Source organism: Hipposideros armiger, unplaced genomic scaffold, assembly GCF_001890085.2.
Source record: "Hipposideros armiger isolate ML-2016 unplaced genomic scaffold, ASM189008v1 scaffold_82, whole genome shotgun sequence".
Lineage (NCBI taxonomy): Eukaryota > Metazoa > Chordata > Mammalia > Chiroptera > Hipposideridae > Hipposideros > Hipposideros armiger.
Window position 1 is genome coordinate 888,597 of NW_017731432.1, and position 14,433 is coordinate 903,029.

Consider the following 14,433-nt stretch of genomic DNA (forward strand, 5'->3'; position numbering starts at 1 on the left):
GGATGGACCTAGAGAACATTATGCTAAGTGAAATAAGTCAGTCAGAGAAAGACCAATACCATATGATCTCACTTATATGTGGAATCTTAAGAACTGAATAAACGAGTAATGTAAACAGAAATAGTCTCAGAGACAGAGGAAAAACTGGTGATTGCTAGATGGGATGGGGGTGGGGATGAGGGAGAAGGGGAAGGCATGAGACAACATAAATTGGTAGCTACAATATTGCCTCAGGGATAGAAAAGACAGTCTGGGGAATATAATCAATAATGATGTAAATATGTTTTAGGGGGCCAGATGGACTCATGTCTTGATAGGGAGACCACTTCATGGACGGTGTAGAGGCCTGACCACTGCACTGTACATCTGAAGCTGCCGTTGAATAATATTGTATGTCAACTATAATTTAATACATATATAGTCGTGGGATGTGGACTATAGTGTGAGAATGGAGTCAATGGAATTGTAATAGATATGTCTGATATCAGGGGTGGGGGAGCGGTGGATTGGGGAAGGGGGGTTGTCACTTTGTGAGGGGTGAAAAGGATAACTATTGCATTGTTCTGTACACCTGAAAATAATAATAATAATAATAATAATAATAATAATGATAATAATAAAAACAAAACAATATACAGAGCAGAATAAAAAAATAATAATAATAAAAAATAAAAATAAAGCATATCTAAACCCAGAAATAATTGAAAATCAAATCAATTATTCAAGAGACTGTAAGACATCACAGCTTCAGAAAATTGATTTTCAGAATATTTTTATCATACTTGAATATGAATAACAGCTTTATGTTGTGAATTTTCAGAATTTTAATTATTAAATTAAATGAAAATTGGTATATAATATTTCCTATTTTGCTTACTGAATTCTTTGTTTTTTCAATTTAATGCAATGTGTGTAAGACCTTCTTAGAGAGGCAGAAGACCTTTTGGCATGAAGGCCTATAACTACTTTAAATAAGTTTAATTTTTATGGATAACTATTTTCCCACCACAATGGATAACTTTTTAATTAAAACTGGGATGTCATCAGAATCACTAAACACAGCAGTACAAAAAAATGTCTGTCATTCAACCGGCAATAAATATACCTAGGGTGATCTCACATGTGTACTCTGGGACCCGCCAGTTCTAGCCTATGGCCGAGAAGTCTATGTCCTAGAAAACTTACCATGTGAAGCAGGGTGGCCAGGCCATCTCTGTCTATACCTAACTGCAAGCCATCCAGACCACTAACATTCCCCTATGACCCTGAGTACCTGTCCCAGTGAGACCATCCAAAGTTGACAGTCCTAGCGAGAGGCATCCACACCTGAGTGGCATTTCCCAGATTCTACCCTGAAATTCTTTCCTTAATCCACCACCTGCTTTGTGTTGTTTTCCAAACCATCTTGTTCCCATGCTGTATACCATATGGAAACATGCTCCCTATCAGTTTCCCTGAGAATGAACGTGATATCACCTTGAACCAAGCATTCTTCATAATATTGAATGGATGTGTCAATACTCTGATCCTCCTAGAATTTGACATTCTTCCTCTATGGTGCCTGAGCCCAGATAACCATACCGAAATAATGACAGGCTCTGGACTGAACATGTTATAGTTTTTGAGAACTGTAAAAGACAGCTCTTTGTCCTGCTGCAACGTATTATTTTGCACAGGGGTTGTCACTTTGTGAGGGGTGAAAAGGTGAATTCATTCTTTGCTTTGTCATGCTTTTTTTCTTTCACAAGATTCATCCTTCTTTAAATATAATATGAACTAGTCTAAGTAGTCATTCATACATGTGGTTTTGTATTTCTCTTGAATCTTAATTCCAAGATTACATGGAACCCAATTTCTAAGCCAAAGTAATGCTATGATCATTGCTCTAAAGCAACAAAAACTCACACTGTAATTTATCCCACAGCATATAAAAATATAATTTGTAGAATGTTTACTAATAAGAGGAGAAAGTATAAGATAACATATATATATATATATATATATATATATATATATATATATATATATATATATTAAAAGGCCATTTCTGCCTATCCTAACTGCAAATCATTCAGCTACTGCATGAAAATATTGACCTTTGGTAAATGTCTTTCATTGCAAAACAAAAGCCAAAGTTCTTTTTTGAGCTCTCCTACAACACTTTCGGGCAGAGCTCAAGAAAATGGTTGCAAGGTCCTGCAGTTAATATCAAAATATCTCACCCACTTTCAGAATCACTCATTTCACAAGCCCACAGGAAAATCATCAACATGAAATTTGGGGCTGAAGATGCAAATAGAAAAGTTGTCACTTCCAAACAATCCTACAGGCACACTGAAAACATCTCAGATGACATAGAACCAAAGCTAATTCAGAGGCTCGTAAAAGCTTTTATTGCAGACGGACGACTCTACAGTCATCAGTAACCATGGTCAGTTAGAAGCACCAGCAGAATTCTCAGAACTGGCAAGGAGGAAACAGTCAGGGGTCAATGAGCACCTTCAATTGACTAAGATATGTGACAATGCTAGGTGGGTTTGTGGTTTCATGGGGTGGCTGTGACAATAACAAGATGTCAAGGCTTTACTTCACAGGTTCCTTCCCAAAACTCTGAGATTTGAGCAATGTTCTTTCATGCACAGAAACTTATCATATGTAAAGATGTCCTTGACAATCTGAATTCCACAATAAATAATGTAATAAAAATGGTGAATTAAACCCCAAGCTGCTCAGCCCTGTATGTCTTCAGCCTTATGTGAAATAGGACAATAAAACTACTCTCTGCTATTTTATACAGAAATGGGATGACTCTCCAAAGAAGAATTTTGTCAAGGGTTTGTGAACTTAAAACAAACAAACAAACAAAATTTGAAAATTGTGAACCAGTCTCACTTCGCAATTTTTTTGAAGGATAGCCATTGGCTTTAAAATCTGACTTACTTAATTGACATTCTTGAGTGCCTGAATGAACCTGATCAAAAATTGTAAGAATCACCTTAAAGTATATTTGTGTAGTAATAGGTTAACTCAGAAGGCCTGGGTTGCCAAACCCCTGAACATCCTAAGGGTCTTCAAGATTACCCCTTGACCAGCTCCTGGGAGATAACCTTTGAGTCCTTGGAATCCTGCCTGATGACAGCACTTTCATATCTCTGAGTCCTTGTACCATGCTGCATCAGTTTGACCTCTGGGGGCCTGGAGATTTAGTGTTCAAGATCAGTCATGTGCTGCTGCATCAATACATGATTGACCACCAATTGAAAACCCCAGACACCAAGGCTAGGTGAGCTTCCCTGGTTGCAACATTTTGCCCATATTTTCGTATGTCATTGCTTGGAGAATTAGGCCCTCTCTGTGTGATCCCACTGGAGGAGGATGACTAGAAGCTTTGCTGAGTGTCCCCTGGACTTCACCCAAATGCCTTTCCCCTTCACTGATTTTAATCTGTAATCTTTTGATGTAATAAACTAACCATGAGTTGTACCAGCTTTTCTGAGTTCTGTGAACCCTAGCAAATCATGGAGACAGGGTGGTCTTGGGGACCCCCAACACAATATTAATATGTGCTAACCTCATTATGGATTCAAAGAAAAAACTTACCTTTGGAGAAGTGCAATTACAAATGGTTTACCAGTAAACAAGATTGGAGTTATTATTTGAATCCTAAAGAAAAAGTATTGCAACTAATAGAGCAAAGTCTGTGTATGTTGGAAGAAAATTTCATCATAATCTTGAAACACTTCACCTGAACAAAGTACTACTGTATTCTAAAGCCCTTTATATCACTACAAGAAATTTCAATGTTACATTTTGTCAAAAAAAGCAGACTGGTTACATTTAGAGAACAATCGTATCATTAGTGTAAAACTCAAAGGATCCTAATTCTATTAAGACCAAGAAATGAGTTTCTGACAACTGGAGGAAAAAATGATAGATATCACTGGCATTCACAACATCTATTTGTGGAAAAAGGTGTCTGTCTGTGGTGAACTTGAAGAGAGCATAATTAGAAAATATAATCAGGAATTTGGTAGCCATTTCAAATTTAGAATCTATTTTAAAAAATCATGTTCCTTTCTCATCAAAAATTTGAAAAGATGCAATTTGGAAGCTTTATTCCAATTCAATATTTACTATTTTCCTAGCTGCTTTGTATTTTGTTTCTTTTCATAATTGTGTACTATCAAGAAAATGCAATTAGTATTTTCATCCAGTCCTACATAGACATTCCCAAATCTTGGTTTACCCTAGTGTGCCATATAAACACTACCATTTCCTACATGTCCCTTGAGACGAAACATGTTGGGAAGTGCTGAGTTAAAAGAGTTTGATTTCTATAAACAAATTCAAAATAATGATGGCTTAAAAACATAGAATTGCATTTCCCCCTCAGGTAACAATCCAAACATAAGCAGTCCGGGGATGGCGTGGAGCCTTCTTAGCTCATTGCTCGAATGCATTCCTGTCAGCAAGAAAGCGAAAGAAACCATCATCTATCTATTATAGTTTACATACTTTGTTGTTGCATTCAATATGTATTGTTAGCGAGTCCCCTACCTGCCCTGTCCCCCTATTGACTGTAGGCTTTTGGGGCAGGGAGCATCCTCATTACACACAGCAGGCAGGGAGGCAGACAGATGTGGGCTCAACTCCCCTCTCTGCTGATTACAAAGCTGGGGATTTGGGAAGGTACTTACCCTTCCAAAACCTTAGTTTCCTCGTGTGTAAAATGGAGAGAGGAAGAGAACCGGTCTCAAAGGGCTATGTGAGAATTACATGAGGGATGCAGTTAAGGCACTCGGTACTGTGCCTGGCATATAGCGTGGGCTGATGGAGCTGGGAATTTTTCTGTATCCCTGGTCTCCAGCATGGAGCCTGGAACAGGGGGGCCTGCATCATTGTTGGTTGAGATGAACTGAATTGAATCGGGCTCAGGGGAAGGACGATAATTCTCCAACACGGGAGGCCTGCCCTGTGTGCACAGCAGGCTCTGGCAGCCACAGAGAGCCCTCAGTAAAGATGTTTAGAAACTGACAGTTGGAAGTCAGGGTAATGTGCCCTGGAGGGCTAAGAACTCGGGCAGTGGGATAACAGCATCTGCTATACCAGATGACACCATTTTTACATTTTTAGGGAAAATTCTCTAGGTAGACTCCACATTTTGTCTGGGATAGAGAAGGAGTATCATCAGGAGTGGGCAGTGGCCAGCAGAAGAGAGTGATTATCCTCTAGGCCCTGGGTGAAAGCAGCAGCCGTTACTCTCCGAAGAGGGGATAGAGTGACAGACAGATGCAGAAGCACTTGGTGGGTCCCCACTTGACCTCTGTACACAGTGAGCTCCTCTGCCCAGAGGCTTGGGCCCACTGAAGTGGGACCTACCCAGATGCTGCAGTCTCCCACAGGTCTCTGCACAAATTCCCCCTTCCAGTGGCAGAACATACCTGGCCTCTACTTCCCAGAAAGCACCTTTGATTGTTTTTCAGAAGGATTTGTTATTGATTCCTTCTCTGATTTCCCCATCTCCCCTGTCGGGAACTTCGCTTCCTCAGCTCCTCCTATAGTTGTGCAAAGTCTAATTCCTATAATAAACTCCTCATGCCATCAGTGTAAATCAAGTTGGATGGTCCTGTTTTCCCCACTGTTGACTTGGGTTTTGGCTTTATTTTGAGTTCACTCCGGTTTCATTCATTTATCTAACTTCTGGCTTCCAGAATTTTTACTCCCGTCATTTCTCCTATTCTCCCACCCTTAGGGTTTTCTGTATCTTTAAATACATTTCTTTATTGTAGTTTTGGTGAGGTTTCAGTGGGGAGGGAAAGTTTGATGTGCTTGTTTAATCTACCATCGCAACCCAGAAGTCTTCTCACCACGACGGGCTTCCGGCTCGTCTCACAGAACAAACTGTTTGCAGTTTCCTAAAGGGTAAACTCTTCCTGCCTGTGTGACTCAGCACATGACCCCCCCTCACTCCAGCCCTATCCCATTCCTCCAGTCCCCCAGGCTGGCCTCCCTTTTTCCCTGTGTCTGCCCATCCTTAGAGACATTGCTCTGGGGAGTTTCCTTGTTCACCTGGCAGGGTTAGGGGCCCCTCCTGGGGCTTCCAAGACACCCCACTGCATTCTCCCCAATACTATACTGACCTCAGTATTGTAACTGCCTTCATAACCCTGGTGCCTGGTGCATGGGAGATACCAACTCGTGCTCTGTAAATAAAGAAAGAACTATCAGGGGAATATAATCAACAATGTTGTAAATACTTTTTAAGGTGTGAGATGGACACATGTCTTGTTAGGGAGGCTGATTCATGGACAGTGTACAGACCTGACCACTGCACTGTACATCTGAAGCTGCCATTGAATAATATTGTATGTCAACTATAATTTTATATATATATATATATTGTGTCACGGGATGTGGAATATAGTTTGGGGAATGGAGTCATTGGAATTGGAATAGGTATGTATGATATCAGGGGTGGAGGATTGGGGGAGGGGGATTGTTACTTTGTGAGGGGTGAAAAGGATAACTATTGCATTGTTTTCTACCCCTGGAACTAAAAAAAAAGAAAAAAAGAAAAAAAAGAAAGAACTAGATGCCCATTTTGCTGACGCATTTGCTTTGTTTGCATAATGAGAATCAGAGGAAGATGATTTGTTTTCCTAAAATGGAAGTGGCTCTGGCATGAACAGAGGAGAGAGAAGGCAGGTACAATTTACAAGAGCCACATAGAATGTGGTGAGTGTTAAGGTTCTTGGAAAAACAAAGTGCTTTTATAGATGACCATATTATTCTCAGTTTGGCTTTAAAAAGAGCCCTGAGAAAACTAATCTATGGTGTTAGAAGTCAGCGTAATGTTTACACTTCGGGGAGTGGTAACTAGAGGGGAACAAGGGAGCCCCTGGGTTGCTGGTAATGTTTTGTTTCTTGGTCTGGGTGCTAGTTACATGGATGTGGTCAAATACTCATATGTAAAAATTCATCAGATTGTACACTAGTGATTTCTACACCGCTATGTATGTTATACTTCAAAAAAAAGTTTACAAGACCTAAGTAAATAATTTTTTTAAAAACCAGCCCTAAACTTTTTCTCCAGGATAACATCACCTCTACTACATCACCCTTGTCAGTCTTTCCAGCTATTTAAACCCACAAACAGGTGGCTGTTTTCCCAATATCCCCTTGAACTGCAGGTATTTTAAAAGGTTGAATCATTTTTTAAAAACTCTCATCATGTACAACAGGAATCGAAGTGCTAATTATATAAACTTGGTAGTTGCTGGATAGCCTATGAGTCCTCACTCCCCCCCAGGTGTAAAAGGTGCCTTTCGAGTGAGCATGGCACTAATGGCTGGAGTAGGAGTCGTTCTTGGAGACAGAAATAGATCTCTTAGAGAGATCTTAGATACTGATGTCTGGAGCCTGGCCCCAGGATTTGAAATTATAACTATTGAGTTCTATACATATCTTATGGTTCCACTGAGTGCTTCCTGGATGCAAATGTTTCTAAGTCTGTCCATCTCCTGACTGTCCATCCATCCACTTTGCATCATTTGATTATGTCACTCAACTCTGTGGCAGTTGGGAGAATGCTGGGTGCCCAGAGGGAACCTGGAGAATATTGACACGCTGACCCCTTAGTGATCCTTAGTCCACAGATGACCCTTGGGAAACACTGCCTGGAAACACATGAGACCCCTGGATTATTGAGCTGGGCGGCTGTAAGCATTGCTCTGGTGGTGTCTTCCCAGCAACTGAAACACAACACTTGGTTTTCTTGCAAGAACATTCATTTGCCTTTGTCAGATAGGTGGGAAAAAGCCAGATCATGAAGAAGTTAAAAGTCACAAGACAACTTCACAGTCCTAATTCAGTTAATCAAATATTTACTGAGGGCTTGCTTTGTGCCCAGCACTGTGCTAGACACTGTGGCTTGAATGCTCTGCCTCTAGGGTTTTGATACTGGAAGTGCGTAGGGGCTGCAATGTGGTTGGAAGCAAGTGGTGGGATCTTGTCTTGAAGCTCTGTTTGCATAATAAGCACACAGTTTTAGGTAGAGTACATGTGTGAGGTGGTTCTAGAGGGCCTATGGAAGTTTGGGGGAGATTTCACCACCCCTTCTTGCGGTTACTGGAGCTGAAAAGAGGCGGTTCTTTCTCTTAATGTAGAAGGAAGCAAACCCAGGTAATCCCAATATAATATGGTAAATGCTGGGACAGATGAATAAGAGAGGGCTCTGTGGATCAGAGGAGTGGTACTCAACGACCTGAGATGCTGGGAGGGGTTCTCACAGGTGGGGATACGGGACATGAGACCTGTTGGCCATGTTTTCTGAACCCCAAAGTCAAAACATCTGCTCTGAAAAGTGTTCATTTTCTTATCTACCCATCTATTTGCATTAAAATTCTTATAGGGGTTTAATAACAAAATGACATTTAGTTCCATATGTAACACATTACTTTTATTAAAAATAATAAAATTTCAAGAAATTAGACTGTGCTTCCAAATATGGGATATGTGGTGATGTTAGCTATGGTATATTTACCAACTAAGAATTTATTGTTATGCTTGCATAATATAATAATATGGTTTTATAAAGTGTTTTTTCTTTCTCTTTTACTTCATTTTCTCCCTTAAATGTGTTATTGAGGCACTAGTGTATGATTATACTACATGATCACATATAATAATACATATTATGATATGCCCTACCCAAGACAGATGTCTCTAGCAGATTATTTTGACATGCCATCATATTCCCTGTGAAGGTCATTAATTAATTCTGAGGTGGATATGAATTTTGCCCCCAAGCTCAACTGAGGAAAGCCTTTGATTTTAACTCAAAGCTCAGAATAGTTTCATTGCCCGTATCTCTGAGAGAGCGTAATATTGAATTCGCTGCCCCTCAGAATCTACCGAGTACTCAGGTTAGAGAACAAGCTTCCGAGAGGAACTCCAGAAATGCTTTAGCATTTACTCCTGACTAGGTCTTCAGAGGTTTCTCCCCCACACTGCAGACTATCGGCACCCTAGTGGCTCTCTGCAGAATCACTTGGCCTGCCTTGTACTGTGTGGCACTGCCATCAGCTTTTCCTGAGACTCATAAAGAACAGCCCTGTGCCCGTTGCCTGCGTTTCTGCTCTATGATGTTGAGACCATTCATCTTTACATCATATACCCTGTGTCCTCTCCATGAAAACTCACAGGAGAAATTGCTTTCTGATCTCAGTAGCAAGAATAACCATCTTTCTAATTCATTCTTTAAACATTCACTGAGCATCTACTACATGTAGGCAGTGTGAGACGTGCTGCAGATATACTTAAAACTGAAATACAGACCGGTAGGGAACACAGGCTTTAAATAACCAACTATCCCATCAGTTATTATAATTTTGATAAATGCTAACAGGGAAAAATAGTAGGGATACTTACAGGTGCCAGTAAGGAGGAGACGTAAGGGGTCGGTTAAGGTCTATTTGAGGAAGTGCTATTTCTGCTGCGCAGCTGTATGGTTTTCTGCTTAATCTTACTGACCCTCTTCATTGTGGCTGCTGGGAAGTTAAAAGTCAAATGTGTGACTCATCCCTAGAAAGGGTACAGGATTTGGGATCTAATTTAATTTCTGGATTCATTTATTTGTGGAACAAATATTTATCAAGTGCCTACTGTATGCTGGGACCAGCTAGACACTGAGCAGGCAACAGTAAGTCAGATAAAGAGGCCCCAGACCTCACAAGAGGGAGGTTTGGACAAAGGAAAGGAACTATTAAAATACCATTTGTACATGCTATGCTTGGGGAAGTCCAGGCAGGAAAAGAAAAGGCGGGGAGAAAGGCTAGCCCCAACTGGAGGGAAGGAGGCTGTCGGGAAAAGTTACTTTGGGGAATTGAAGGCCAAGTTGAAATGTGACATTAGTAAGACAAAGGGGAGGGGCTATTCCAGCAGTGGTCTATGCAAAGATCCAGATGTGGGAGCGAACGAATGTCATGTGCAGGGGGTGTAAGGAGCTCAGTGTGGCTAGAGCATGGGGTGGGTCATGTCCTAGAGAGGTAAACTGAGTCCAGTTTGTGCCTAGCCTTGTAAACCAACGTGTGGTTCTACCTTTATCCTGAAGGCGAGGGAAGGTCATTGAAGAGAAAAAGTTCCTGTCCTTATTTTTTCCGGGCCTCATTTTCTCTCTTATTTTACATGTACACACACATACATGTGCACACACACACACACACACACACACACACACACAGCCTTAAATCCTTTCATGAGCAAAGTGAGGGTATAAGCAACTAATTCACTAAATAACAAACATCCTTAAAGAAAGCTAGCTCAAGTGAGGAAAATCCAACATAACACATTCATACTGAACTAATAGATAGCCAATAAGAGAGAATATAGACATATTCACAGAGTACCTCCTGAAGACACTCAAGAAACCGGTAACAGCAGTTGCCTCTGGGAGGAAAACTAGTTGGCTGGGCAACAAGTATGGGAGGGAGGCTTTTCCTTTTTTACCTTTTGAATTTTGTACCATTTACATATTTACTAAAAATGCAATACAATTTAATTTTAGAATAAGTAACCGCGATCTGGGGGGGGGAATTACAAATTTAAGTTCAATGGTTGCAGTCTCCCTCCTGCCCCATTTCTCACCCAGATAATCTGTTAGAATGCCAGATTAGGATGGCAGCATGTTGATGTGAACATGAAAAAAAGTAACCCAAAGAAGCCTTGCTGATGAAACAATGAACAAGATTTAGTGATGGGTAGAATGACGGGTGGGGTGGCAAAACAGAAAGCAGGATTCAAAATGAACCTTCCCCATGGGCTCTCAAGAGGGTGTTTATACCTCTCAGTCTTGTCTTCATCAGACGTAATATAGTAATAATGGTGGAGTTTGCATCATAGGGTAGTAGTGGGAATTAACTATACTAGGCCCTGGTTATTAAAAGGTGAACAAGACTGTACCAGATAAGGGAACTGAGACACAGAAAGATTATAATCTGGTGTGGAGGGGACAGAGAATAGGCAATGTCAGCACCCTGTGATAAAGGCCTTAGGGTGAGCCTGGAGTGTACCATGGGAAGGATGCAGGAGGTTGTGCTGTCTTCAGCTGGGTTCCCTAGGAACGAAGTCTGAGATGGGATTCTTGGGTAAGTGAATGATAGAGGAATGGTCTCAAGCGAAACCAGTGAGGAAATAAAGGAAGCAGGAGAGGGCAGGGAAGAAGCTAGACCAAAGCTGTGTTTAGCACAGGGTTGGCAAACTTTGGCCTTCAGACCAAATCTGTTTTAGGACATAGCCACAATTATTTTGTTCATGTATTATAACCTATGGCCACTTTTGTGTTATGAATCCAGAGTTGAGTGGTTGTGACCAACACTGGACGATCCACAAAGCTTAAAGTTTTAACTATCTGGCCCTTTACAGAAAGTTTGCCAACCCCTGGTTTAGCTTGGTCTATCCCAGGGGAACTCTAGAGCCTGAATAGCTTTGCAGAATTGTCCCACCTGAAGACAAGGCACCTGGCCTTTTGTACCTTCGCACAGGGCTGACTTCAGGGTCCCGTTCTTAGAAGTTCCCCAAACCGGGAGTTCAAGAGAGAGGTCCAGGCTGGCAATATATTTGGGAGTTGTCAGACTATAAATGGTATTTATTTATTTATTTGAATATTCATATTATTTTATTCATTTTTTGGAATATGTAACACATACCCATGATAAAACTGTGTAAAAGGAACAAAAGACCACCATATAAGGAGTTCTTTACCCACTCTATTCTTCAGCCACCTTTCTACTCTCCAGAAACAATTACTGTCACCAGCTTCTTGTAACCTTTAAAGATACCTTTTCTTACTTGAAGTATAACTGGAATACAATACCCTATTAGTTTCAGGTGTATATCATAGCAATTTCATATTTACATACATTACGAAATAATCACCACAATAAGTCTCCAGTTATCATCTATCACCATACAAATTTATTACATTATTGACTATATTCTCTATGCTGTACATTACATCCCCGTGAGTTATTTATTTTATACCTGAAAGTTTGTACCTCTATTCGCCTTCACCTATTTTGCTTACCCTTCTCCTCCCCCCTCTGCTAACTACCAGATGGTTTTCTGTATCTAGATGGTATTTAAAGTCTGAATGAGGTTATCTAGAGAATGATTATACGTGGAGAGGGGATCTTCTGAGTCTTGGGGCATATTGATGTTTACAGGTCAGGAAGAGGGAAGAATGCAGGAAAGGAGGCTCAGAAGGGGAGGCCTGTAAAATAGGAGAAAACCAGAGAAAAACACAGAAGCCAAGTAAAGAACATACAAATACACCATGCGTACACAGTCGCATTGGTATCTTTATCTGGGACTTGTCAGTCTAGGCTGGTATACAGAGAAGAGGTCTGGGAACACAGAGGTTAATTTTTGACAAGAGCAGTTTCAGTGGGACTACATGAACAATGAATAGCCGGATCAGAATGAGTTGAAGGGAGAGGGAAGAAATTGGAGACAGCAAGTACAAACAACACTTTCTAGGAGTTGTGCTGAAAGGGGGCATGGAGAAATGGAGTAGCCAGAGAATGATGTAGTCACGAGAAGGATCTTGTTTTAGGGTGGGAGAAATTGCATCATGCTGGTACAAATGATCTAGTAGAGGGGGAAAATTGATGATGCAGGAGGGAAGAACTACTAGCGTGACATTCTTGAGTTGATGAGATGATACGGCATTTGAAGCAAAGAGGAGAGGTTGACCTCTAGGAGCACAGACGGTTTGTCTACATACAGGAGAGAAGGCAGAGAAGCTTTGTGCACAGATAACAGATTGATGGATGTGGTTGTGGGAGCTCAAGGAAGTCCTCCTGGAGACTTGTATTTTTTTTAAATAGGAAGCAAGACTATCAGGTGAGAGAGAGTATAGGGGAGGAGATGGTAGGAGAAGGAGAAGAAAGTGTAAAGCGGTCATCCAGAAGAGTGGCTGAGTGAATGGTCCATTTTTGCATCTTCAACAGCATCCTCATTATTTCAGCAAGTACATTCTCAATGTCTATCATGTCCCAGGCACTTTGATAAACACCAAATACTTCTTGAAAGAAAGTGTGGCCATATACTTCAAACACATTCCAAGTGTGTTTTAGGTTTGGAGATGAGTGCAGCTTCGGCAGCTTGGCGAAGTAGGATCAGTGGGGATCCAGATCTGGAAGGAGCCAGAGCCTCCTGGGTGGTTTTTTGTTGTTGTTGTTGTTGTTTTAATCCCGTTTGTTACAAATCTAATCATGTCACACCTTGTTAAAAAATCCTTCAATGAACATATATACGAACTTGTGACAAACTGCTTCTACAGAAGAAAACAGAACACTGGGGTACAGAGATGAGAGGCTTACTTTTCAAGTCTAGTGTTTGGTGTTTGGAGAGAAAAATTAACCATGTGCATGTATTTACCCCCTCTCAAAAAAGTTTCAATGGTTTTCCACCTTTACGAGAAAGGAAATCCTTAATTTGGTCTATAATGCTCTGCATGGTATGGCCCTGCCGTCCTCTCCAGCCTGATCTCATATGAATGTCTTTCTTTGGCTCTCTCCAATTCTACTGTGCTAGGCTCTTCTGAGCCTCAGGGCCTTTACACAGGCTTTTCGACCTGCCTCACTCATTCTTACTCTAACCTCTCTCCCTTCCCTTTCTTTGCCAGTAAACTTCAGGTTTCAGCTTTAAAGACACTTTTTCAGGAAAGAATTCCATGCCTGCATCTCCAACCTCCACTAGACTTGGTCAGTCTCCACGCTGGGCAGTCACTCCCCAGGCATTGGGCACTTCAGCAGCAAGCATTTAGGAAAACCATGAAGTGGAATTAGCTGATCAGTTGGCCTCATCGTTGGACCTAGGACAGAGTCCGTTGGAGCCTAGTACAGTGCGTGGCACACAGTAAGTGCTCAGTGAATGTTATCTGGATAACACTGTACGTGTCTGGACCCTTGTCCAGCTAATGCAGCCACCATCAGGACAGATGTAGGGGAAAAGGAGGCAGCGCCCAGGCCGGGGTTCGGGGGTCGCGGCGGGAGAGATGGGTTGGGGGAGTCACACCACCAAGAGCCTTGACCCACAGGCTTACAAGGCCAGGAGGTTCTGAGGCTCGGTGCGATGGATCTAGCCTTCTTTGGAAGGCCGTTGGGGCAGTGGGCTGCAGCCAGGTGACGAATTTGTCAGATGTAAATTCCAAAACGGCCTCCACCCCTTCAAGGGAGGCAGCTTGCACAACCAGCTGTGACAAAAGCTGCTGGGCTGAAATGCCACAACCTGCCCAGTTTCTAAGAGCTATTTCTCCAGTGTCAGCAGGGGCACGACAACCTCCAGCAACCAGCTAGGGCTGTGGGAGAGCGCGTACGCGTCGCGCCTGCGCACTCGGAGCCCAGCGCCGCGCGCACCCAGACCCCACCCCGG